The 27,152-nt window shown below is 43.6% G+C and overlaps 1 protein-coding gene across 7 annotated transcripts in view; it reads left to right on the top strand.

Moving 5' to 3' along the window:
* The first annotated feature begins 3,759 nt into the window (after nucleotides 1-3,759).
* CSNK1G3 (casein kinase 1 gamma 3) overlaps nucleotides 3,760-27,152 on the top strand; it is a 276,242-nt gene continuing 252,849 nt past the window's right edge. For 2 of the 7 annotated variants that reach the window (XM_033929004.1, XM_033929003.1), the window contains exon 1: nucleotides 3,767-4,370. The gene's annotated coding sequence lies outside the window, so the exon portion shown is untranslated. Of the gene's footprint in view, nucleotides 4,371-27,152 lie in introns of all 7 variants that reach the window. The other 5 variants (XM_033929001.1, XM_033928999.1, XM_033928997.1 and 2 more) reach the window with 5 other exon arrangements.

Below are 27,152 nucleotides of genomic sequence, written 5' to 3'. Positions count from 1 at the left end.
TAAGCCACACCCCAGGCACCTCTTTGCGAACACGACTTCAAGCTGGACTTTCTCCCAAGGGCTGCCCTCAATTGGAATCCAGAAAGATAGACAGTATACTACTCTTTGGTATAATTCCAGCAGTGTGCACGTGGCCACTTTCACTTTTGAGTATTGTGACATTGTGGACTGTTCATCAATTGATGTCACATGGCTGTGCCATTGGTCCTCTGAGATTCCTAAAACTAAAGACATATACATATGTGTTACTGATTCACGTTGGGGGGATAAGTGTGCATCCTGGGGAGTGGTAGGGTAGAACACTGGCACTGACTGGGCTTATAAACCAGAAAGTGCTCAGAAAAGAGTGGACCAAAATGGTAAATCTCTGCTTAGCCGTATGACTCTTCGAAAGGTTGGAAACTGTTATAGGAAAAGTGTTCCTGAACAAATTATTAAGCTTTCTCTTACCATTGAAAACCCTAGACCAGGGGTGTCCAATATCGGTCCTCGAGGGCCGCAATCCAGTCGGGTTTTCAGATTTCCCCAATGAATATGCATGAGATATATTAGCATACAATGAAAGCAGTGCATGCAAATAGACCTCATGTATATTAATTGGGGAAATCCTGAAAATGCGACTGGACTGCGGCCCTCGAGGACCGACATTGGACACCCCTGCCCTAGACCTACTGATGAAGGTATGTACGTTATGGGCATGTGGTTTAAGGGTGGGTCTAGCTATCTGCCCCGCCAGTTTTTCTTACGGGATCTATCTACCTCCACTCATCCTCTCCCATCATTTTGTGGGGCCCCAAAAAATACTAATCCACTAGCCCCCAAATTAAATAAACTTACTGACATGATGGCTATTGCCAACCCCACCTTTGAAGATACTATGGCTGTTGAGGTAGGTTTTTCAGAACGTAACCTTTGGTTAGAATGGATGAAATTCACTGCTGATCAACATAATAAGAGTAATTGTTACATATGTGCTCAAGCTAGACCCCATTTAGGAACTGTACCTTTGGACCTCCCTCCTGGTATCCAACCATGCTTTTTTGGGTTATTTACCAATACCTCCTCTAATTTTACCGATCCCCTTTGTACGCTGTGGCATTCCAAATACCCTTTGCTGCCTGGACAGAAAAAGCTTGACATAGCTGTTACCATCTATAAGGGTAATTACACATGTCATGTTTCTAATCTGACACAGGGTAGTTTTTTAGGCAATTTTCCCCCTGTCCTGGATTATAGGTATGCCCCACTGTTGCCGCATCAGATTTTCACTTTAGGTGATATTTACTGGCTCTGTGGAGACCTTCGGCTCCGTGTTAAACTACCCAGCCAGTGCGCTTTAGCTAAGGTTATCATGCCCCTGCATATCCTTTCTGAAGGACACCCTTCCTATTCGCATGCTTCCCATGATTTCTCCTCCCCTTTGCCTAGACATAAACGTGATCTCCTTGGTAATTTTGATCCGCATGTATACATAGATGCTATAGGGGTCCCAGATGAATTCAAGGCCCGAGACCAGGTTAAGGCTGGGTTTGAGCCCCTTATTCCTATCAATAAGAATGTTGATTGGATTAATTACATTTATTATAATCAGCAACGCTTTGTGAATTACTCTAGGGACGCCTTGCAAGGTATTGCTGATCAGTTAGGCCCCACTTCTCAGATGGCTTTCCAAAATCGCATGGCCCTGGATATGATCCTTGCAGAGAAGGGGGGTGTCTGTAAAATTCTCCCCAGTACTTTATTCTGTTGCACCTTTATTCCTGACAATACAGGTCCCACGGGTAAAGTTACTATGGCCATTAAAAAATTAGAAGACCTCTCTGCTGAATTTAAACATAATTCTGGTTTATCTAATCCTTGGGATCTGTATTTTAGTTGGATGCAGGGCTTGGTGAAATACCTTCTTATTGTTATAATCTTTATTATTATCTGCACTCTTGTTGCTTATATAATTTTTAGACTGTTCCTGCGCTGTTTGACTCATCTTACAGCTCCTAAAACCCCTCCTTAAGAGACATATCTAGAATATCTCTCCCTCCACGCTCATGCTGTGCATTTATGATGTCATTTTCATGACGTAAGAGGGGATTGAAAGGACACATTTAAAAGAACACACATATCTTATGTCTTTTGTCTCTGTCTGTGCTGGAGGTAATCAAACGCAGACTGTTCGTGTTTACTCTCTTGATGGTTTGGGAAAAAGTCATTTAATTTTGTTAAAGAAGTTATCTGTTTGAAACAATGGAGGTTTGACTCCCCACCGCCATGTACCGTTTGAGAGTGATAAGGGAAGCTTTTAACACCTTTAGATTTAAACAATGAAGTACATATCCTGCTCATGCACCCCCTCCCCTCTCTTGTTCAACCCCCTTTTCCTGTGATAGTTACCACTGATCCATGTAAAAAGATATATAAATGGATGTACACTGATAATAAAACAGGCAATCTCTTTGGGACTTCTGTGAATCCTTCTCACCTAAGGAAATTGCCTCCAGATATCTGACCAGGCGATAGGGTGTGTGTAGGGCAGTTTTGGGACCAAGAAACAGACCTCATTCATTTCACCTTAGGCACCTGAGCCAATCAGGACCTTAGATGCCCTCTCAGTGCATCCCAGGATACACCGAGAGGGGGAAGGGCTGCCATTTTGAATAGGTGACCCTTCAAGGCAGGAGGGAGTGGGCATCCCTCCTGCTTGATTTTCGACAAAAGGTACGGAATGTTGTCATTGGTGGAGGGTCCTCGAGCTGGGTAGGGGGGTCTGACCCAACCTCACCCCCCTAGGATTTTGTTTTGGGGTGGTGGGAGTGGTCGGGGAAATCAGAAGGGGGGGTGCTTATTGATGGGTGTGTCAGGGGATCCAGTTTTAGGGCCCCCTGCCAGCAGGGCTGCGTGCCAGTGTTGTGTGTGTACACACAACACACGCACAATAGTTACCTGCAGCTCCAGAGCTTCCGGTAATTGGCAACTGGAAATGAGTGTGTGTGTGTGTGTGTGGGGGGGGGGGGATTCCCTTTTGTGCATCGCTCGAACTCATTTAAATACTACTGTAATGAGCTCCTAGCATGCGTGCACATGCATGGTGGGGGTGGGGGGCGTTGAAGTGCGCCTCCGCCCTGGGTGCCCCCTACTCTCGCTATGCCACTCCTCCTGATACAGGTTATGTAGCCGAAACAGGTCCGTTTTTCTAGTTTCACTTCCTACTGGTGACATTTAAAGCTTCAGTTTGAAGAACTGGTCTACTCTGCTTTGTTTATCCATTTAGTTTTGTGCAGAGTTTTGTCTTCTTTTTTGTTTTCGTTTCTATTAAGACTATCAGTACAGATCCGTGGGGTGAGAAACCGCAACAAGTGCAGCGTGCGGTTAAGATCCGTAAAGTCCGAGAGGTTCGCGTTTTATTCAGTCCCATCATTTTTTTCTGCTTTAGATAGGGGGGCCCTGGGCAATTATTCTTTTTCCACAATCCACACATTTCCAGCTAAAAACTTGCTTGTCTCTTACTTGCTCCTGCTCCAACCCTGCAAACGTATGATATCATTAGTTCGAAAAAAACCAAAGAGATTAGATCTGAGAATCCCTTTCTAAAGTGACTGCCTGCATCAGTTCAGCTCGATCACTACAGTTCACAGTGACCAATCCACACACAGCGTCGCTTGCCGTTACGGAGCAACCACAACCACAAACAGCTCATTGGTTGATTCCTGTTCTTAGCTCCACCCAAAATACTTGACTACAGTATTGATATTGCTGGACGTCGAGCTTTGCGTTCCTTGCTGCCCTTTCCTCCAACGCCCAGTCCGGCGCTCTTCCAGGAAGAAAGAGTGAAATGCGAAAGGCTCGGCTGCTGAAGGGGTTCAACTGCTCCGCCCACCGAGTCAATCAACCTAGCCGCGATTGGCTTATTGTGGACGTCAATCAAGGCGACCGTCTCCTGAGTAGCCGTTCCGTCATCCGTCACTTAACCTGTTCCCACCTTCCTCCGAGTCCCTACCACCGCCAGCCTCAGCTGCAGAGGAGGAGGAAGAGGCGGAGGAAAAGGGAGGGCCTCTGCAGAGCCGTCTGCTCTCTTGGCCGCTTGAGGAGGGAGGGGCAGGGCTGGCTTCCGCTCCGGGTTCCCCTCTGACTCGGAACGTTTTCCTGTCTAAACCCTCCCACCTCTGGCCATCTTTACATTCATTTACCACAAGCGGAGAGAGAGCCTGGTGGAAAAGATAAGATAAAATAAAGAACACCTCAGGGAGACAAGAGTGGGCTTCCCGTGTTTATGGTTAAGTGGATACACCGAGGGCTGGCCGCCAGACGGAAGAAGAGAGGCTGAAGCACCTGCTGACGCCGCCGCACTTTGTTTCGGACCTCTTAACACGCTGCAGGTAAATCTGATGAGGGCTGTATAAAGTATCTGAGGACGGGCAGAGCAGAGAGTGGAGCTACAGTTGACGACTGTGTGTCATTATGAGGCGGGAGGCATTGTGTGACCGACCGGCTCCCCAAGCTCCTGCTCATCCTCTTCACTGCCCGTGTAGGCCAGATGTATTGAGTTATTCTCGATTTTGAGTTTGATTTTTATCCATCTCTGTCCTACATGGCAGAGTGGGAGACGAGCCTAATTAAAGCGGCCCTTTGTGTCCCTGGGAAATGCACTTGGTTATATACCTGTGAAATGCACTGTGTATGTATGTGACATTAACTATACGTCTCTGTATGGTTTCATGGCGGTTATGAGTATGCTGGATGTAATATGGCAGTCATCTTTTTTTTTAATAAACATTCTGTGTCATTACGACCTACAGCAGAAGATGACAGGCATACAGCTTTTGTTTTGTTTTTGAAGGCTGCACGTTTTCAATGAGTAATGAATGATAATGAGATACCAGGAAAAGCTGCATGCGGAGGACTTTCTCGGTGTGTACCATAGCATCCTCGGCACTTAACTTTCTGAGGCCCTTTGTTTTTCTGTTGGATTATCTCTGGTCGTTGAAAGTTGTGCTATCCCCGCGGTTAACCAAAGGAAACTGTCTCCATGCCATCCTTTAAGGCAGGGGTCCCCAAAGTTTCTCCAGTCGGGTTTTCAGGATTTCACCGATGAATATGCATGAGATCTATGTGCATGCACTGCTTTCAATGCATATTCGTTGGGGAAATCCTGAAAACCTGACTGTATTCGGCCCTCAAGGAAGGACTTTGGGGACCCCTGCTTTAAGAAGAGAAAGAAGAATCCGAGTATGAATGGGCACAGCCACAGATCCTCAAGCCTTGCATTGAAGAATGCTGGTGTAGTAGGGCTGAGGTTGAGATAGACATTAAAGAATGATACGTGATGCTTTTCGGTGGTTATCCACCGAGACAGGGACAAATTCTGTCTTGTGTCATTCTCTAGGTTTGTTTATGTTTATTTAAAGCTTCTATACCGCTAATTATGACTGGGGAGTCAAGTCAGAGTGGTTTACATGAACCTCTGTAATGGTGTTGCAATACATGAGCTTCTGTAAAGTTGTTAAGTACAGAGTTAGCATTTTCTAAGATGCTTTTCAATACAGACATAGTTATACCATAATCAATCATCCTACTCATATGTGCACATTTATACCATAAAGTTTGCGAATAAGGCCATTCATGAATGTTGCTGGTAGATGTTTTTTTGTTACACATGTCCTTGACAGTTTACTTGGGTTATTATTTGATAGCTCTTTATTTTGCTTGTATTAACTTGAGATAGTCAACATTGACTGTTTCGCTGTGAACACTACCTGACCTTTGAGGGTGATGTTGACCTCGAAGTCTTTCAGTTTTGTTTTATTAGCAGTTACATGTTACCAGGTGCATGATACTTAACGTGACCATTTATTTTTTTCATCAAAAGGGGACATCTATTAATTGTCAGTCTGGTCCCCAATCCTGCCCTAGCCCCCCCCCCCCCAATTTCTTCCATTCATTTTTCATGTACACATTATATCTTATTCATAATGGTAACCATAAAATTTTTTAAAAAACTACAAAGCACACTATACGCAGAGAAAATGTTAATTATCATTTATCTTGGGGGGTTTCAAAGATGTCAAGGCAGATAACTTTAAAATATGCAATGTCACCTCATTAACTATAAAAAATAGACAAATATAGTGAAAATATAGATAGCAGATAAAAATTCTCAAACTGACACATTTTGATCACTAAACTGAAAATAAAATAATTTTTCCTACCTTTGCTGTCTGGTGATTTCATGAGTCTCTGGTTGCGTTTCCTTCTGACTGTGAATCCTTTCTTTCATTTCTTTCTTTCTGCACTCAGGCCCAACAATTGTCCCTTTCTATTCTCTCCTTCCTTCCCATGGCCTTAGTGCCCCCAGTGCCTCCTTCCTATGGCCTTAGTGCCCCCAGTGCCTCCTTCCCATGGCCTTAGTGCCCCCAGTGCCTCCTTCCCGTGGCCTTAGTGCCCCCAGTGCCTCCTTTCCGTGGCCTTAGTGCCCCCAGTGCCTCCTTCCCATGGCCTTAGTGCCCCTTCCCATGGCCTTAGTGCCCCCAGTGCCTCCATCCCGTGTCGTTAGTGCCCCCAGTGCCTCCTTCCCGTGCCCTTAGTGCTCCCAGTGCCTCCTTCCCATGGCCTTAGTGCCCCTTCCCATGGCCTTAGTGTCCTCAGTGCCTCCTTCCCATGGCCTTAGTGCCCCCAGTGCCTCCTTCCCATGTCCCCCTCACTGCCTTTCAGACTTTGTGTCCCCCTCCGAAGCCTGCCTACCTACCTCCTCCCTGCTGCGCCAAAGCCAGCCAGCTTGCCTGCCTCCCTCCTTTCTGCGCGCGCAAAAAAAAAGCATCCCTCCAGGCCCTATTTAAAAAACCCCTGGTCCCCTGCTGCTCTGCTTATCTCTGGGCTGCTAATCACGCCCAGAAGCCTCCCTGATACCAATTTTGATGTCCGAGAGGATGTTCCGGGCTAGCCAGGCAGCGATTGGCTGGCCCGGAATGTCCTCTCCGACGTCAGAATTAACGTCGGGAAGAAGGCTTCTGGGCACGATTAGCAGCAGGGAGGTAAGCAGAGCAGTAGTGGTGGCGGACCGGGGTGGGGGGGGGGTTAAATTGGGCCTGGAGAGAGGCTTTTTTTTTTTTCTGGGTGGCAGGGAGGGACAGGAAGCGATCGCCTGTCCCGTTGTCCCCGCGCACCAGCTTCGGGACGCTGTCCCTAAAAATGGGACATTTTGGTGTCCCGAAGCTGTGTGTGGAGACAATGGGACAGGGGATCCAAAAATGGGACGGTACCATTCAAAATGGTCATCTTAATGATACTTAGCAAATTTCTGAATAAGTCACAGTCCTGTAATTAGTACCTGATCCTGTAATTCTCCTGGAAATGTCCAGCTTACCTCTTTTGTAATCTGCCTAGAACTGCAAGGTTAAGGCTGAATAAAAGTCACTAATGTAATGTAATAAGACTTAAACTAATTGTTGTTCTTCTGCATTTGTGTTTGAAAAATGTGAGTTATGTGAGCTTGTATCCAGGGCTTTATTCACAAAAACTCTTCTCTCAACAGAACTGTAGAGAAAGCCAGGCCTATATGTGAGCTGCACTTCATTTACTTCTTAATTAATGTTGGAGTAAGAGAGTGGTGGTACTTGAATTATAATTTAATAAGGAAAAGTAAAATAAATAGCTTATTTTGTAAAATATCCAGCAATATTAAAACTTTTGGTGCACTGTTAAGTGTTCTATCTTAGTTAACAGAGCGACCAAGATGATATAGGGGATGAAACTCCTCTCATATGAGGAAAGACTAAAGAAGTTATGGCTCTTCAGCTTGGAAAAGAGACAGCTGATGGGAGATATGATTGACATCTACAAAATCGTGTATAGAACGGGTACAAGTAAATCAATTTTTTTTTTTTTACTGTATCAAGATTTTTAAAGACCTGGGAACACTCGATGAAGTTACAGAGTAATACTTTTAAAACCAATAGGAGGAAATATTTTTTCACTCGGAGAATAGTTAAGCTCTGGAATGCATTACCAGAGGGTGTGGTAAGAGTGGTGTTAATGTAAGAAAGGTTTAGACATGTTCCTGGGGGGAAAGTCCATAGTCTGCTGTTGAGACAGATATGGGAGAAGCCATTGCTTGCCCTGAATCAGTGGCATGGAATGTCGCTACTATTTGGGTTTTTGCCTTGTACTTGTGACTTGGATTGACCTCCGTGAAGATGGGATACTGGGCTAGATGGACCATTGGTCTGATCCAGTAAGGCTATTCTTATGTTAACTTCTAGCGATGAGCAAGGCTAATTGGAATTATAGTACAGCCAGGATGTTCACCAGATTTTGCAAACTACAAAGAGAGCTGCTGTTATAGAAAACCAGCTTTTTTTTCTTGTTTAGAAAAAAATATATATATACAGTGGAACCTCGTTTTGCGAGTAACCCGGTTTGTGAGTGTTTTGCAAGATGAGCAAAATATTCCCGCAAACCTTAACTCACAAAACAAGCACTGTCCCGCTAAACGAGCACCCCCCCCCCCACTCAAACCGGCATTGCACCCCCCATGAGAACCGCATCGCACCCCCGTGCTGGAAGCGGCATCTGCCCGCCCACCCAAACAAGCTCCTTGCCCCATCTGCTGCTTGCCGGTGCCAGTTAAGGAAAGATCCCGGAGAGAACGAGAGCCAGAAGGCCTTGAGCATGCGCAGATGCTCAAGACCCAGCCCAGGCAAGAGGCGGGATCTTTCCTTAACTGACACCGGCAAGCAGCAGATGGGGTAAGGAGCTTGTCTGGGTGGGTAGGCGGATGCCGCTTCCAGCACGGGGGTGCGATGCGATTCTCGCGGGGGGGGGGGGGTGTTCACGGGCAGGGGGTGCGATGCCGGTTTGGGGGGGGGGGGTGATGGAGCAGCGCCGGTAGCCTTGGGGGGGGGGAGGAGGAGGTGGAGCGAATCAAAGCGAGTTTCCCTTATTTCCTATGGGAAAACTCGCTTTGATATATGAGCAATTTGTGCTTCTGGAACGAATTATGTTTGTAAACCAAGGTTCCACTGTATATGTATATATGTAAGTATAATTTTGATTCTGGCAAAGGATTGAACAACTTTACAGACTGGTGGTCTCTAGTTTGAGGTGTTAGAACCAATCTCCACATACTCCATTGCATATCAAGTAGTACTGTACAAAAGAAGCTCTGAGGTGTAGAAACTATTCACTAAGGTGCTGATGCAAAAAGCTATCAAAGGCAGCAGCATGTGGTTAAAGTGTGTGTGTGTGTACTCTATGTGGAAAAAAATAGAAATGGGTTCAACAAGGGAGTTAGCTTGTGTAGTAGACATCAGCACACAACATATCAAAATAAATAGTGACTAGGTTATTAGTTATTCCACCCCAATGAGGAGAAGTTTATAAGGGAGCACAATACAAGAAATTTGCTACCAGATCAGAGACAGCGAAGAACAGTTATTTCTACCTCTGTATTATTACTACTACTGCTACTACTATTTATCATTTCTATAGCGCTGAAAGGCGTACGCAGTGCTATACATTTAACATTCAATAGATGGTCCCTGCTCAGAAGAGCTTACAGTCTAATTTGGACAGACAGGATATCTTAGGGTTGGGATGTTTCTAGCAGAAGGAATGATACGATGCGTAAAGATAACTGACAGTGAGTGAGTTAAGAGTTGAAATCTGCTTCAAAAAAGAGGGCTTTTAGTTTGGATTTGAATAGTGCTAGAGACGGAGCATGACGTATTGACATTGGCAGCTTGTTCCAGGCATAAAAGCAAATAGTTGATTCTGGGCTCCCTAGACATTCAATCCTCCGGTCATTCACTTCCTGGCTTCCCTGCCCCCAACTTAAAAAATTAAAAGCTACTAGCTTAGTGCTCTCCCCACCCCAGCATATCTATGAGGCAGGAGTAAATACCCACTTATGCCTCCTTTTCTGCCACCATCTTTGCAGGATGCATTCAACACATTGTTCAGAGTCAGCTTTCTATGTGTAAATCATTTTTATTAAACACCGCAAAGGGTAAACAAAGCGCAACAGGTCACATTGTTATAAACAGAATACAACACCAATCCCCACCCTCCCAACCATCCACCCCCCAACCCCCCCTCCCACCCAGGCAGCAGCGGTAGCAGTAATTCAAACAAAGTGAAAGAATAATGTAAGAGGCAGACTAGTTAAATTTCCCAGATTTGGTTTTGAACGTAAGGAGTAAAAGTCAAATTAAAAGGGTACCAACAATGAGAAAACAAGCGTCCAGCTTTGGTTGACATATCCACAATAGCACGTCGTTCCAATAACATTTGATGTAACATTAATGCCCTCTATTGAGGTATAGTCGGAGGCTGTGGCGATAGCCATTGTGATAGAATACATTTCCGTCTCAGCAACACAGTTTTTTGAAGGAAGGCTGCGCAACCTGGTCTAGGTGTGTGAAAACGAATCTGTAGGGTGAAGAGAAAACTGGGGTGCAATCTCCAAGAACATCGCCAAAGTCGTGCCACCACAGTCACCAATTGTATCCAGAAAGAAGATATCAAGGGGCAAGTCCAGAACATATGTCCAAAAGATGCTCGAGGAGAGGCACACTTCCCACAACAATGTCCCACACTGATCCCCATCACATGCACTCTCTTAGGTGTGTAAAAAGCACGTAACAGGAATTTGTAATTTCTCTCTCTCTCCACTGATGACCAGGTGGAGGCATTTCCCAAACGAATACTTTTACGAATCATATCAGCCGAAATAGGTAACTGGAGATCAGTTGACCACTTCTGGGCCAAGGTGAGAAAATCCAAGTCGCCAGCCTGTTCCTGCAACTACTTATGATAGAATCTGAGTGGTATGGGCTCCTGCGCTGTGAGGGAGAGCGCCTCCTGTAATCTATCCTGATCATCCTCCTGCAACACTGGTGGAGTCAAGGTTTGGAGATAATGTTGAAGTTGTCGGTACGCAAGCCAATCCGTGGGCAAGAGACGGAACTTCATCTGCAGATCATTAAAAGAGACAGCAAGACCAGTATGTTGCACAGCCTGCGACACATATTGAAGGCCCGCACTGGCCCAACGCTGGAACACTCTAGAGCCCAAGCCCGGTAAGAAGTCTCCATTACCAACTATAGGAAGGCAGGGTGTGGTGCGTGGAGAAATCTGTAACATCTTACACAACAGCCTCCAGGCTTTACGCATAGCAGGTAAAAGTGGGTGGGACTGCAAGTGAGGCAAGTCTGGCAGCTGGAGAACATGCAGAAGATAGCTGAAATGGTAAGGCTGAAAATAAAAACATTCAATCTCAGGTAATGAAAAGTCAGTAGTATTACAAAACCAATCATGAATGTGACGTAATTGACATGCAAGGTTGAACCTAGACACACATAAAAGTCCTAACCCCCCCTGAGGAATGGGAAGCATCAACTTAGCCAAAGAAATCCTAGCTCGTTTACCCTGCCACAGATATGCAGATAGATGAGACATATGTAGTGATAGATGATGTGCAGTTAACATAATAGGAAGCATTTGCAATAGATATAGCCATTGGGGCAGTATCAGCATGTTATAAAGAGCTATGCGGCCAGAGAGAGAAATAGGGAATTTGCGCCAGTTATGTAACAGACTTGAAGTTCGATGAAGCAAAGGCAAAATATTAGCTGTATAAAGCCTATTCAAATTTTGGGGAATAATCACCCCTAAATACTTCAACTGAGAGGGGGCCCACTGCAGAGGAAACTCACCAGGCCAAGTCAGTCGCACCTCAGAGATAGTGGGAAGCGCCAAAGACTTCTGCCTGTTGAGGAGTAAACCTGAATAAATGTGAAATTTATCTAAGAGTTCTAAGGCTCGTGGTAATGATCTATGAGGATTGCCCAATGCTAGCAAAAGATCATCTGCAAAGGCTACGGTAGTACTCTTAATTGCAAAGTACCTTCAGATAGACCCATAATCTCATCATCTCTCTGAAGTGTGCGTAAGAATGGATCTAGATATAAAAGAAAAAGAAGAGGGGATAACGGACAGCCCTGTCTAGTCCCTCTACCAATAAAAAAGGAGGGAGATCTCACTCCGTTGACCAACACCGAGGCCGTTGGTCCAGAGTATAGCGCCTGTACCGATGCCAAATAGCTGACTGGCATCCCTATGTATTTTAAAACCTGAAATAAGTAATGCCAGTGAACCTTATCAAAAGCTTTTGCTGCATCCAACCCCACAAGCAGACCAGGGCATTGTGTCTGTTGAGCACGAGAAAAAGCTAGAAGAACCCGTCTAACATTAAGAACCGATTGACGATTCCGAACAAAGCCCACCTGTTCTGGTACAATAATAGAAGGCAAAATTGGGGCCAACCGATCCGCCAAAATTCTAGCAAATATTTTAATATCAACATTCAGTAATGATATCGGTCGATAGGATTCTATGTCAGTTGGAGGTTTAGATGGTTTTGGAATTAATGTAATCAGGGCGTCATTGGAATAACGGGGGAATACCCCTTGTTCCTGAATAGCCAAATAATAGTCTAACAGAGAGTCACCCAGGGAAGAGGATAAGATCTTGTAAAACTCTGGTGAGTAACCGTCCGGTCCCGGGGCAGTGCAAGGTCTCAATTTTTGAATCGCGTGCATCACCTCTTGTAAATGTAAAGGCCTATCTAACAATGATACCTGGGTCGCCGTCAGCCGAGGTAACCCGGCATCCTCTAGGTAATCACAGACATCAGGACCTGTGTAAGGACCAGGGGACTCATAGAAGGCCTTAAAATAAGTCTGAAAGCTAGCCGAGATATCTACTGAAGAAGTTAAAAGCCTCCCCGAGCTTTCCTGTATCATGGAGATATATCTAGATCCTGTCCAGCTTTTAGTTATAGACGCTAGTAATTTACCGGCCTTATTGCCATATTTGTAAAAGTGGAATTTACGAAAAAACAACAGCTTCTTCGTGCGTTCATGAATAAGAGAGTTTAACGCCACCAATACCGCCTTATACGCCTCTCTATTAGCTTCAGAGGGATCATGTAGTAAATCCCGTTTCAATAACCCCAGCTGGCGTTCGAGTTGTACTATGCAATGCGCTATTCGACGGGTTCTAGCAGTCACATAGGCAATGATATCCCCACGTAATACTGCTTTGGCTGTGTCCCAAAACAAGATAGGCTGGTCTACGTGTTGGGCATTGTTACAGCAATACTCCTCCCACTTCTCCGTCAAAAATTTCTGGAAATGAGCATCCTTATGTAAATAGGAGGGAAATCTCCAACCCGATCCCGGGCCTACTGGACCACCCATCGCTACATCAATCCAAATCATGTTGTGGTCCGATATTTCAAGGGGGCCTATTGTGGCTTCAGAGACCCGAGCAAACAATGTTTCAGAAGTTAAAATGTAATCAAGCCTAGAAAAGGAACCATGTGCTCTAGACTGGTGGGTGTAGTCTCATTCGGTGGGATGCAGCAATCTCCAGGGGTCTACTAGCCCCAATGCTCGACAAAGATAAGGAATACCTTTAGTGTGCTTTACCGTCACCACTCCAGAACTCCCAGAGTGATCCACACCGGCATCTAATACTTGATTCAAATCGCCCACCAATATTAATGGGCAATCAACTTCTTGTAGGCAAATATTAACCAAATTCTGAAAAAAAGAATGCTGATAACCATTGGGACCATATCCCACCAACAATCGAAATGTCCCACCAGGTCCAACCACCCTTACTAAAAGGTAACGGCCCTGAGGGTCACGTCGTAAGACCTGTATCTTGCATGGGAAACCTTTGCGAATCAGTATCGCTACCCCAGCCTTCCCTGGTGAAGAGGCATAGTGTAGCTCCCCCACCCAACCTTTCCTAAGTTTCTGATGTTCTAAATCAGTAAGCCTAGTCTCCTGGAGACAAGCTATATCTGCAGAGTGATGTTTCAACTGAGATAGGATTTTAGTACGTTTAACCAGGGACGTGATTCCCGATACATTCCAGGATAGTATACGTATCTTACGATCACCCATAAGGAATCTTGTCGTGACTGCTAAAGCGCTTAATCCGTAGAATAAGAACTGTCCCAGGGCGCCCAGCCTCACCCCAAGACATCACAGACATACTCCATTCATTCCAAGTAAGTAAGTCTATATAGAGAAACCCCAAACAGAAAGCAAAATAAAACACAATATATCCATACCATACCGCTGCTGCCCCCCAAAATAGAACCCCCTCTCAATATTCCCAAACTCCCCCATCTAACCCAATAACCCCCATCCTATGGAGGAAATGTGGTCCAAAAAACATCTTTCCCAGGGCCACCCTAACCATCAAAGAATAATGCCTCAAATGGCCGATTAGACTAATTCCCATCAATAGTGCAATACAGAACTGTCATATCCCACCAACTAACCCCTCAACATAAAGGGGGTCTCATCGGTCAAGTTGCTCCAGATCAAGTTGCTCCGGCAAGCTGTTTAATGTATTCCGCTGCTACCTCCGGGTTCTGAAAGGATTTCCAGACTCCATTACAATGAATGCGTAGCAAAGCTGGGTAATTAAATTGAAAACGCTGTTTAAGTTCGGTTAATTGTGCACAGATGGGGTAAAACGGTCTCCTCCGCTCCTGGAGTGCCACAGAAAAGTCCTGGCTCATACGGATCAAATGTCCATCATATTTTAATCCATCCTTCCTGGCTCGGTATTGTTGCAATAGTTCCATTTTGTGCCTGAAGTTTAAAATCTTCAGGATGACCACCCTCGGACGCGATTCCAGACCAGGGCGAGGGCCCAAACGATGCGCCCGTTCCAGACGCAAAGGCCCCACCGAGGTCGAGAGAGGGAACTCAGCCTGCAGCCAGCGTTCCAATACTTCCAATAAGAGCCGGTCAGCAATCGTTTCTGGGATCCCTATCAAGCGCAGGTTAGAGCGTCTGGACCTGTTCTCCAGATCGTCTAATTTTTCCGCCTGAGCCCGTACCTGCGCTTGCAATGCTTTGAGGTCTGTGCCACGTGTTGTAGAGGAGTCCTCCAAGTCAGAAACTCGTTGCTCTAACTCTGCCGTGCGAGCTGTAGCAGCGGCCAGCAAGAGCTCAATATTTGAGATTTGTGCTGTGAGCGTTTCCATTTTAGGTCCGAGCACTTGCAACAATACCTCCTTGATATCACTGAGCGCGGTCTCAGTAAGGTGGGAGACCGCCGCTGCGGGGCTCGTCGCCATCTTAGTGTCCAGCGGCCGTGCTCGCTCACGATCTTTCCGCGCCGATTTCGGTAACATGTGGTCTCGGGACCTAGTTAAATATCTGTCCATGCAGGTATAATATCTTCACAGTAAATCTCACTCTCGGAGGCAATCGGGAAAAAGTCTGTAAATGTACAAATTAGGCAGGGTAGCCCCGGAGCGAACGAGGAGACGACTTCACTCGTTCATGACATCACATGACTCCCCAGAGTCAGCTTTCTAAATACGAATTTTAGTCTAGGCACACTTGGTGGGGTGGACGGGGTGGACAGCAGGAAGTTAGAGGATGCTCAAGGGGTTTGTGGAGCAGAGTACATTAGAATACTAAGGCTATATTTTAAAAGTGGAAGGGCATGAGGGTTTCAGGAAAGAGAAGGGTTTAAAAAATGTAAAATTATGCCCTACCTGTTAATTTTCTTTCCTTTAGATGCAGCAGATTAATCCAGAGCCCCACCTGGGCTAGATTCTGTGGTTACTCCCCTGGTGGGGAGAGTACTGGGGATTGGTGTTAAATTAGCTATTGTTTTTTGATTGGCATTCTGGTTCTCTTATGGGAAAGTTTTCTTGAGCTGCAGCTGCATTGTCCCAGATACTTGAGCAAAAGCAATACTGATTGACAAGAGGGAGTTCCATCCAGATATACTCCTGAAAATCAGGGCTTTATCTCCACCTGCTGGTAGGTATGTGCTATCCCACTGGTCTCTGGCTTCATCTGCTGCATCTAAAGGAAAGAAAATTAGCAGGTAGGAAATAATTTTGCATTCCTTTGCGCCGGCAGCAGATGATTCCAGAGACCAGTGAGATGTAGCAAAGCCAATTCATACTGGTTGGGACTTAAGATGTGGCCTCTGCAATGACAGAAGCCCCGAAAGATGCCTCTGTCCGCTCAGCCACATCCAACTGGTAATGTCTAGAGAAAGAGCTAGAGGAGGACCATGTGGCCGCCCTGCAAATATCCAGAGAAAAACCTCTGGACTCAGCCCAGGACGTAGCCATTGCCTTGGTCAAGAGAGCATAGAGGACTTCCGGTAGCCGTTTGCCTGCTACCAAATAAGTAGAAGCAATAGCCTCTCGGACCCACTGAGCTACTGAAGCTTTTGAGGCCGCCAGGCCCTTCCTAGGTCCTGAAAATAGAACAAAGAGATGATGTGACTTCCAAAAGTCATTAGTAACTTGAAGATAATGCAAGAGAATTCTAAACACATCCAGCAAATGTAAAGACTGAAATCGCGACCCACACTCTTCTTCCCTAAAAGCCGGAAGGAAGACAGCCTGATTGACATGAAAAGGCGAAACTACCTTAGGAGAAAAGAAGGAATCATCCGAATTGAGACCCCTGATTCCGAAAAACGTAAGAACGGATCCCTGCAAGACAGAGCTTGCAAATTTGACACCCGCCTCGCCGAGGCCACAGCCACCAGAAAAATTGCCTTCATGGTAACATTCTTGATCTTTGCCGTACTCAAAGGTTCAAAAGGAGTTCTATCAACCCCCCCAAGAACCACCTTCAAACTCCAATCGGGACATGGTTTCCGCAGCGGCGGCCTAATCCGGTTTACCCCCTTAATTAACCTCACAACATCTAACTGAGACCCTAAAGAAGAATTAGACACCTTATCTCTGTAAAAGGCAATAGCCGCCACTTGAACTCGAAGGGAATTGCACACTAATCCTTTGGAAACCCCCTTCTTGCAAAAAAGAGAGAATATGAGACAAGGAAGCTTGAAAAGGTGACATCTCCATTTTACAACACCAAGAGTCAAACACTTGCCAGACCCTAGCATAAGCCGTAGAAGTAGACTTTTTCTTTGCCTGCAGAAGAGTAGAAATAACCTGCTCAGAATACCCCTTCCGCCGTAGCCCTGACCTTTCAATAGCTGGGCCATAAGACTAAAGCAGGAGGGATCTTCCATCTGCACTGGGCCTTGTGCAAGTAAGTCTGGTGTCACCGGGAACCGAAGTGGAGGGCCATGCGAAAGCTTCATCAGATCCATATACCACAGACAATGCGGTCAATCCGGGGCAACAAATGCCACTGATCCCGGGAAGTGCGCAATCCGATCTAATACCCGGCCTGTCATCGACCAGGGAGGAAATGCATACAGCAGATTGTGCGGAGGCCATTGAAGAACCAACGCATCTACCCCTTCTGAACTCGGTTCTCTACGTCTACTGAAGAACCTGGGGACTTTGGTGTTGCAGTCCGAGGCCATAAGTCTATCTCTGGGAGCCCCCACTTGTGAACAATGAGCTGGAACGCTTGTCGAGACAGTTTCCATTCCTTGGGATCCAACCGATTCCTGCTGAGGAAGTCTTCCTGAATGTTATCCTTGCCTGCAATATGCACCGCTGCAGCAGCGGAAGAAACATCTCTGCCCAAAGCAGAAGAATATTTACGTCTCAAGCCAACAACCGGCTCCTCGTGCCCCCCCTGTCTGTTTATATAGGCAACAGCTGTGACACTGTCTGACAGGACTCTGGTTAGTTTGCCCTGAATCAGTGGCTGAAACTCCTTCAGAGCCAGCCTGATCGCCCTCAACTCCAGAAGATTGACAAACCAGTGAGCCTCCTCCTGGCTCCAACTGCCCTGCACTGAGGACTGGAGACACCGAGCCCCCCCAATCCGGTCAGGCTGGTATCCATTGTAACTACTATCTAGTCTGGAGATGCCAGCGGCATGCCTTTGAACAGGTGTTCCTCCTGTAGCCACCAATGCATAGCTCCCGAGGCTGAATGGCTCCAGCCTAATCTGCGTTCGTAATCCTGAGACATCGGAGACCACCTGGACAGGATGGACTGCTGTAATGGCCTTAAATGGAACTGAGCCCAAGGAATCACCTCTAGAGTTGCTACCATGGAACCTAAGACCTGAACATAATCCCAAACTTTTGGCTGGGGATTCTGTAATAGAAGACGGACCTGGGCCTGCAATTTCTCGCCCCTGACTCGAGGCAAAAAGACTTTGCCCTGGACCATGTCGAAGAGGACACCAGATGTTCCAACACCTGCAACGGAACCAAGGAACTCTTTGGAAAATTTATCACTCAACCTAGGGACTGCAGAACCGAAATCACTTTCTCTCTGACCCTTAAGCTTTCCTGATGGGATGAAGCCCGAATCAACCAATCATCTAAATATGGGTGAACCTGAATGCCCTCCCTGCGAAGAAATGCCGCCACTATCATCATCACTTTCAAAGATATGCAGGGTGCTATGGCCAAGCCGAAGGCATTGCCCGAAACTAAAAATGTTGCCCTAGAATCGCAAAGCGAAGAAACTGGTGATGATGAGGCCAAATAGGAATATGTAGTTACACCTCCTTGAGGTCTAATGCTGTGAGAAACTCCCCTGGCTGAACGGCTGATATGACTTACCTCACTGCTTCCATTCGGAAATGTCTGACATTGAGAAACTGATTTATTCTCTTGAGGTCTAGCACAGGTCTGACTGTCCCTCCTTTCTTGGGAACCACAAAATAAATGGAATAGTGACCCAGACCCCTTTGCTCCAGAGGCACCGAGACCACTGCCCCCAGCTCTAACAACCCCTGGAGTGAACTTCTTACTGCCTCCATTTTGTCCCCTGAACACCGGGACTCCAAGAAAGAATCTATGACGGGACAGAAGAATTCCAACTTGGAACCTATGCGAATAATGTTGAGGACCCATTGATCTGATGTTATCTTGGCCCATTTCGCCAGGAAGGAGGAAAGCCACCCCCCTATATGACCGATGGAAGGCGCCAACATCCCTTCATTGGCCCGGACGAGAGGACTGAGGACAGGCACCCTGGGAATAAGCGGGCTTGACAGGATGAAAGGACTGCTTTTGAGAATGCCTAGACTTAGAATTATAAGATGCACTAAATGAAGCTTTGTACTCCTTTCCTGGCCTTCATTTCCTGGCATCCCTAAAGCGTAGCCTAGCGGAGGACGATTTACTCACTTCCCTAGGCCTGTCCTCCGGCAACCGCTGGGATTTGACATCACCAAAATCCTTCACCAGTTTATCCAGGTCTGCACCAAACAACATCTGGCCTTTAAAGGGAAGCCTCACTAAACGAGATTAGAGGCGGTGTCTGCTGCCCAATCTCACAGCCACAAATGCCACCTGGAGACTACCAATAGAGCCATTTGTTTAGTTGAGGCCCTGACCATATCATATAAGGCATCTGTCAGATATGCCAGCCCTGACTCCACGTCCGGGAACTCCCAGGGGCAAAGAGTCCCCTGATGCCATCAAACCATCCGTGACCTGGTGGACCCACTGAAGACAAGCCCATGCTGCGTAAGAACTGCACATGGTTGCCTGTAGAGTCAGGGCTGCCACCCCAAAGGATGCCTTCAAGGAAGCTTCAATTCTCTTATCCTGAGGATCTCTAAGTGCCACTCCACCTTCTGCATAAAAGATATTGGGTAGTAAGGCCTTATCTATATATCAACCCTGTATAAGTAATCAAATAGATAAAGGGAAGATAACCTATTAAGTATATGGGATAATTAAATAATTAAATCTATATCATTCAAAATAAAATACAATTGAAAGCCACTATAGCTTATAATTTAATTTAATTCTTATATACCGCTAATAACCGTGAGGTTTCTAAGCGGTTTACAAAAATGAATGCATTAAAAGATACAATAAATAAAAATAAATAAGATAGGTACTCGGAAATTCCTGAACTGTTCCAAAGGCTCACAATCTAACTAAAGTACCTGAAGAGACAATTTATGAAAAATAAAGATAAAATTTAAAGACAGAGATAGAGATAGAAACGAATATTTCACCAAGTAATGAATAAATAAATTTATAGATAATCTGAATAACCTAAATCAAAATAAGAATGAACAAAGTATAATTGGAATCAAATTATAATTCTAATTGAGTATATAAGTGTTTAAAAAGAACCGTGGTGGACATATCATAAATTATACAGACTTCAATCTTTGGAACCTCTTATGATATATACCATTCCAAGTCCCAGTCTTGTATATTGTTGTAATCATCTATGTCCAGCACCTCCTACCAATTAAACATCTTTTTAAATTTATTTAAATACTTTTATATTAATCACATTAAATAATTATAATTACTTAATTTATTGGATTCACTACTGTTATAAATGCTGGTTTTAAGTACTTGTAAATTATTGAAAAATAAAAATCACATGTATGAAAATACTAAGTGGAATTTAAATTTTAATGCCTATTCCAGTTCCCATGCTATAAATATTTAAAAATCTAAAGTGCAAAAAGTGCATATATGTAAAATCTAAATAATTAATTAATTTAAGTAAATTTGATAATTGTGGACAGAACAAAATATATAAATTTGAAGGTTTAAAGTGCGAAGGTGCATATATATGAAGTCCAAATAGTTAAATAAATTAATTTGAGTTAAATTTGATAATTATAAACAAAACTAAAAAGATTCCTAAACCATGCTTATACTTAAATCCTTATTGAAGACTGTGAAAAATAAATTATGAACTGCATAACTAATTTATTGAAAAGGCAACACTTAGCTTGTTGTATGGTGGAGTCTGCCACCGTCAACCTTGATATGATAAACGAACTTCGGACCTGCAGCGCCGGAACCGAGGCATCCCCTTCCCCTTCTCCCTCTTTACCGGAGTTAGTCTTCTGTAACAAAAAGGCTTTGTGCATTACATTGACAAACTCCGGGGAGAAAGGCAGAGAACCAGATTGCCAACCTTCCAACCCCGGTTCGCTCTGCACCTTCCCTCCCCCCACACTATCGGACTCGCTAGGGTTTACCATCATCGCTGAAGAGGCCCGTTCCTGTAATGGAGCTTTGAAATCAGCAGCCACGTCGGACACTGTTATGCCTATGGCCAGGGGGTAACTGAAACTCAACATACTACGTGATATGTCTCCTCAAGTCTGCTTATCTGACCTCCGTGACCTCTTTGACCTAGGGGTTGCCCAAACAACATCAAAAGGACAGTAAAACCAGATGGGAAGCAGGTTTCTGCAACAAGTATCTGCTATCTTGACCTCTTTGACCTGGGGGTTGCCCAAACAACATCAAAAGGACAGTAAAACCAGATGGGAAGCTGGTTTCTGCAACAAGTATCTGCTATCTTGACCTCCTTGACCTGGGTGTTGCCAAAACAAAGAATAAAAGACCAGGACCGGATGTGCCTGAATCGCTGGTTACTGCAGGACCAGCTGTTTAGCTATGAATTCAGCAGCATTCACCCTTTATAAGGACGGAACTCTGCCCCTAACATTAGAATCCAAGACGTCTAAAGGGATAGTCTCCCGTGTCCACCCACCTATCAATTGCAGGGATTCCCAATTGTGAAGGAGGTCGTTGCCTGGGATTGTGGTGAAGCTTTTTTATTCTTATATTCATATATATATATATATATTCTTATATTCATATATATATATATATATAAAATAAAGGATTATTGTTTATGCTTTTATATTGTCTGTGTGCTTTTCTGAGTGTCACTGATCATCCCATCTGACAGAAATAAGTGGCGGAACATATTGGTACCAGAAGTGGGGTGATCAATGTGGTCAGAAAAGCTACCCAGAAAACAAGGGGTTGAGGAGCAGGTTCCCAATCCCTCCATTCCGGATTGGAATGACAGTATAGGTAAATTAATGGCCACTGAGTGGTCTGTAGAAGCAGGATTATGTGAATCCTGTACTTTTGGAAGTGGGGATCCACATGAATTATGTGCCTCCTTACAAAAGGTGAAAATCTTAAAAGGAGAAGAGCAAGAAGGAATTTCTAGACAAGGAAGGATGATTTTGTTAGACTGGAGGAATTTGCATGAAGCTAAACATGAATTACAATTGAAATTAGGAGAGCTGGAAAAGAAAAGGTGTAATCAACTGCATGCCATTAAAATGCTACAATGTCAGAATAAGTTGTTAATGGATAAGGTAGACACCTATCAAAATGTAACAGAATAGACAGCTGTGTGATGTGCACGATATAAAAACAATAAACAGAGGCGGAAAGTGAGTTACAGAAAAGTTAAAATCTTAATTTATCATCTACCGGATGATTGGAATCCAAACAAACGGGATGGGGATATTTGGGATTCAAAATCTAATAACAGTGAGGAGGATATATGTGTTGAAGGAGAACAGGCAGAAAGTTTAGAAGCAAAGCCTGTGAGGAGACAAAGATTACAGGGAAATCTGCAGAGAGGAGAAAATCTGACTAGAAATAATGTTATGGAGGATGTTACTCAACAAGAAGTCATGGATATGATGGCACGCTTTACACAGCAGCCTGGGGAACCACTAATACAATGGGTAATTCGGGTGCAGGAGCTGGGCGCAGCAGGGATTATGTTGGATGCCACAGATGCCCCTAAATTTGTTCAAATTAGTCAAGAAGTAGCAGTACAAAATGCGTTAAGGGAGGATCCTTATCCTGCAAAAAATGCCCAATGGTCTTTATTAGAGATAATTAGTAGGGGTGTCACGAGGCTATATCCACTTGAATCTGATTGGCCCTCAAATGATAAAATTTGGTATACATTAAAAGATGCTCAAATGAGAATTAAGGAGGAGGCTATGAAGGTAACCTTAGTAATAGGTCACGCTGACACATATATGTCATTACCTTTTACAGTGTCCATGAGAAATAAAATTATCAAGTATGCTGCATCGGCATACAAACAGGTAATGATAACTTTGTTGATCAATCAAATAGACAGGACTATTTTGGAAGCCTTAGAAGCGGTCTGACAGTTAGGAGATCTGGGGGACTGGGGACCTCAAAATACTTTTGATAAAAAGAGAAAAGGACAATCCAATTCAAACAGGGCTAATCGGGTGTCTCGGAGGAATATGTTTTTGGCATTAATAAAAGATGGTGTAAAGAGGGAAGAAATAGATGGGAAAGATACAGGGACGTTATGGGAAATGTACAAAAGTAGAGGACTGGGGAAGAAATCTATGTCTCAAGCACAAGTGAACAAAGGAGAGAGGGAGGATATTTTGGTGCCAACGGCTCCTCCTGAGGAAACTGCTTCCATTCTTTATCCTGATTTAAAAGGGTGGAAGTGTTGGGAGGATCAATGATGTGAATGCCAAGCCTCAGTGTTTGCCTGGACCCAGGGGTGTCCAATGTCGGTCCTCGAGGGCCGCAATCCAGTCGGGTTTTCAGGATTTCCCCAATGAATATGCATGAGATCTATTAGCATACAATGAAAGCAGTGCATGCAAATAGACCTCATGTATATTTATTGGGGAAATCCTGAAAATCCGACTGGACTGCGGCCCTCGAGGACCGACATTGGACACCCCTGCCTGGACCAAATTAGAACAGCGTCCGCATGTAGAGATAAATATATATTGGAAATCTGGGGAGCAAAAGGTACAAGCTGTAGTGGACACTGGGGTGGAGGAATATAAATATCAGGGTGGGGGGAAAATTATACAAGCGGGAAGAAAAAAAAAATTTTTTTTACAGATTTTAAAATTGGACAATTACCAATTTGGGAATATACTGTATTGATCAATGAGATTCCTTAAAATATAATAGGGCTAGATATCCTAAAAGGGTTAACATTACAGCTTTCCGATGGAATCTATAGTTTTGGTAAATTGCCAGACATTCCTATGAGATCAGTAGTGGTGGGGAAATTATCCAAACCAATAGTAGTACCGATCTCCACTAAAATTGTAAACATGAACCAATGCATTTTTTTTTTACTATTCCTATAGTGGAGCAATGTCCAGAACAATTTGCATTCACTTGGCAGGGGAGGCAATATACATCTACCAGACTACCACAAAAATACTTACATAGTCCCACTTTCTATCACAAGATTATAGCAGAAAGTGGGCAAAAGGATGCCAAGAGGTGATAGAGAAAGTTAAACAGAAGATTGTAAACTTCCCTTCTCCCCAAAGTAAAAAACAAACTTGGGCCTTTTTGGATTCTGGAGGCAACATATTTCACATCTGGGGTAACATATGGGGTAGGTTGGACAGTAAAAGAGTAGAAATATTGCTAAGTGACCTTTATAATGTGTAAAGTTTTGTTAGATAGTATAAGGAAGTTGCACTCCAAGTGATTTTGCAAATGTGTCTTTTACCTCAAACACTAACATTGTGAACCTGCACGTAAACCTCTCTTGTATGTTTTATAGATTAAAACGTCCCTGCTTGCATTCTCTTATGATTGTGTGACAGAGCTTTGAAATGGAAGAAGATAGAAAGGAGACCAGCAAAACTATAGAGCAATTAACTTAAGTTTCTATCTCTCTTTCTTTTAGAAGCTTAGCATCCAGACATGGTCATGAGAACCAATTTCACTGTGCAATATTTAAAATACTTCCAGCACTGTGACCTGATAGTGGGAATCCAATGGATACCAAATTTGTTTATGACTCTTTTGATTAATAGTGTGCTTATTTACAGATTTAATTCAACCCTGAATCATTGCCGATGGAAGAAAGCATGCCGGAGCTCTGTGTTTGTCTGTTTCTGTTATGTGTTGTCTGTTTTAGCTTATGGGGTACCCCAATAAACATCGCACATTGGCCATTCCCAGAGTTTTTCCACCCCTTCTATTAGTTCAAATGGTACCATATCCCTTTCCAAAAAAAGATTCCCCCACATACAAGAAAGTTTCTTATGAAAACCATGCTCACAATGATTTTATGCTATGGCTCATACAGCCCAATTATAATTTAGTTAGGGGTTATATTATAAGAGGATATCTGAAGAGAAAAAATTAGAAAGCTTTATACCTGGTAAAATGGTGCTCATTGGTATTTGATATTTGCTAAATAAAATAAAAAATGGTCTCTCTTTATTTAACTTACCAGGTATAAACAGTGCAGTGCACATCTCTGACATAAGTTATTTTGGTATTACCATCAGTACTTGTTTATGGTCTCTCTTAAGTGACATAATAATTATGTCCAGAACATAAAAAGGACATTTTCTGAATGTCCTACAGAATACCTTTTAAGTGCATTAGTGTTGTTTCTCTTATCTCAAACAAATACTACCTTACACACCAGTATTGTGTCACATGTTATCACATTCTGTACATAAAGTGGTTTTTCTTCTTTTTCTTATCTTCTCTTATCACTAGGGGTGTTTATTGTAACTAAAGCATTGAAGCTAAACAGTCATGATGAAATATTTTCCTTGGAAAATCACGTACTGGGAAATGTTATTCCGTATAGACTTTCATCCCTTTGTGATAGAATTGGTCAGCTCTGCTCTCTTATTCTTATGATTTGGCTAACATGCTGGGTTAAGAGAAAATTTCACCAGATCGAGAAGATGATGAAACGCAACCAGACATACAGTGCCGTGCCATGACGCTATTATGTGGCACCGACTTGGGAATAGAAGTGAGCCTATATCCTGCCACTTCACATTAGGGCTGGTCTCTGGGGGTGGTGCACTTGACTCTTACGTGAGTGAAGGCATGTGAGTGGCATAGCAAGCCTATTGAAACTGGAGCATAGCCAGACCCTAACCAAAGCTGCTAAGAAAAACGGGATACCAGATAACTGCAGTGATCGATGGTGAATATGAAGCTACCCTAAATGTATGTAAGCCATGAGTAAGAGCACAAATATAATATTAATAAGATTTATAATATTTATAATATTTCCATGATTCCCTATACGTGATTTATAAAATTATAATATTTCCATGATTCCCTATACGTGATACTTTCACGTAAAATGCCTAATTAGCAAGAAATATTAGGGAATGCAAGAATACCAGGTTTAGAACATAAGGAAATAATTTATGAATGGAAAATTAATTTTCCCATTTTACCTTTACCTAAATGTAGAACCTGAGGTATAGTAAATACTATTGTTTCTGAAATACTGGCTGGCAAACAAGCATATTTTGGCTCCAGAGTAGCAGATGTATTTAGATGGGAAGGTGAATGGGTGCCAAATACTGTACATAATCATGAACTAACACTACGATATGATCAGTTAATGTTACATGTCGTCAATGATAACTGTGTTTTGTTTTTTTACCACAAAGAATTAACTTTATCTCATTGATTTAAAACCACGCCCTTAGATAGAAAATGGTGTAATTTTGAAATGAAACAATGTGTCCTTTTACGGTGATACCTTTGACATTGGGACCCCAATTAGGGTTTCCCACTTATCATGGGCAACAAAGAGATGAACAAAATAAAACAAACGTGTCATCTATGAACCATGTTCTTTACAACATACCTACAATTTGTGCCAAAGGACCATTCCACCGCAAGGCTATACCTTTATACAAGAAATATCACATAAAAATGTTTGTGTTGCTAGCAGTACTGTTGAACTTGTGATTCCTGCTATTCAAGCTCCCTTTTCAGTATGTTTATATCAAATGTAAATATTAATTTTTCTTTTGCCGAGGTACTTACTCCAATTATTTTATTGCCATCTATAAAGAAAGCCATGCAAAATATAGCAATTCTAAATAAAGCAAATCAGCAATGTAACCTTACTTTGCTACAGCATAAAATAGATACTGAATTTTGAAACAGATGTTTTTACTAGAGGGAGTGCTATGGCACAAAAGGTGTTTCTTCATTCCTTACACTATATTTTTGTTTAACTATCCTTATGTTAACATTTCTTAATTGTGGGTTTACCTATTGTGTATACAAACGGACACTCTCTCCCTTTATTCGGATGATTTCTTATTGGGAGGTGCAGACTTGAGGATCCAGGGGTGGACTGTTATGCCTATGGCCAGGGGGTAACTGAAACTCAACATACTACGTGATATGTCTCCTCAAGTCTGCTTATCTGACCTCCTTGACCTGGATGTTGCCAAAACAACATCAAAAGGACAGTAAAACCAGATGGGAAGCTGGTTTCTGCAACAAGTATCTGCTATCTTGACCTCTTTGACCTGGGGGTTGCCCAAACAACATCAAAAGGACAGTAAAACCAGATGGGAAGCTGGTTTCTGCAACAAGTATCTGCTATCTTGACCTCC

Source organism: Geotrypetes seraphini, chromosome 1 (assembly GCF_902459505.1).
Source record: "Geotrypetes seraphini chromosome 1, aGeoSer1.1, whole genome shotgun sequence".
Classification (NCBI taxonomy): Eukaryota; Metazoa; Chordata; class Amphibia; order Gymnophiona; family Dermophiidae; genus Geotrypetes; species Geotrypetes seraphini.
Note: the sequence above shows the minus strand (reverse complement) of the source record. Positions and strands in the feature narration are given on the sequence as shown.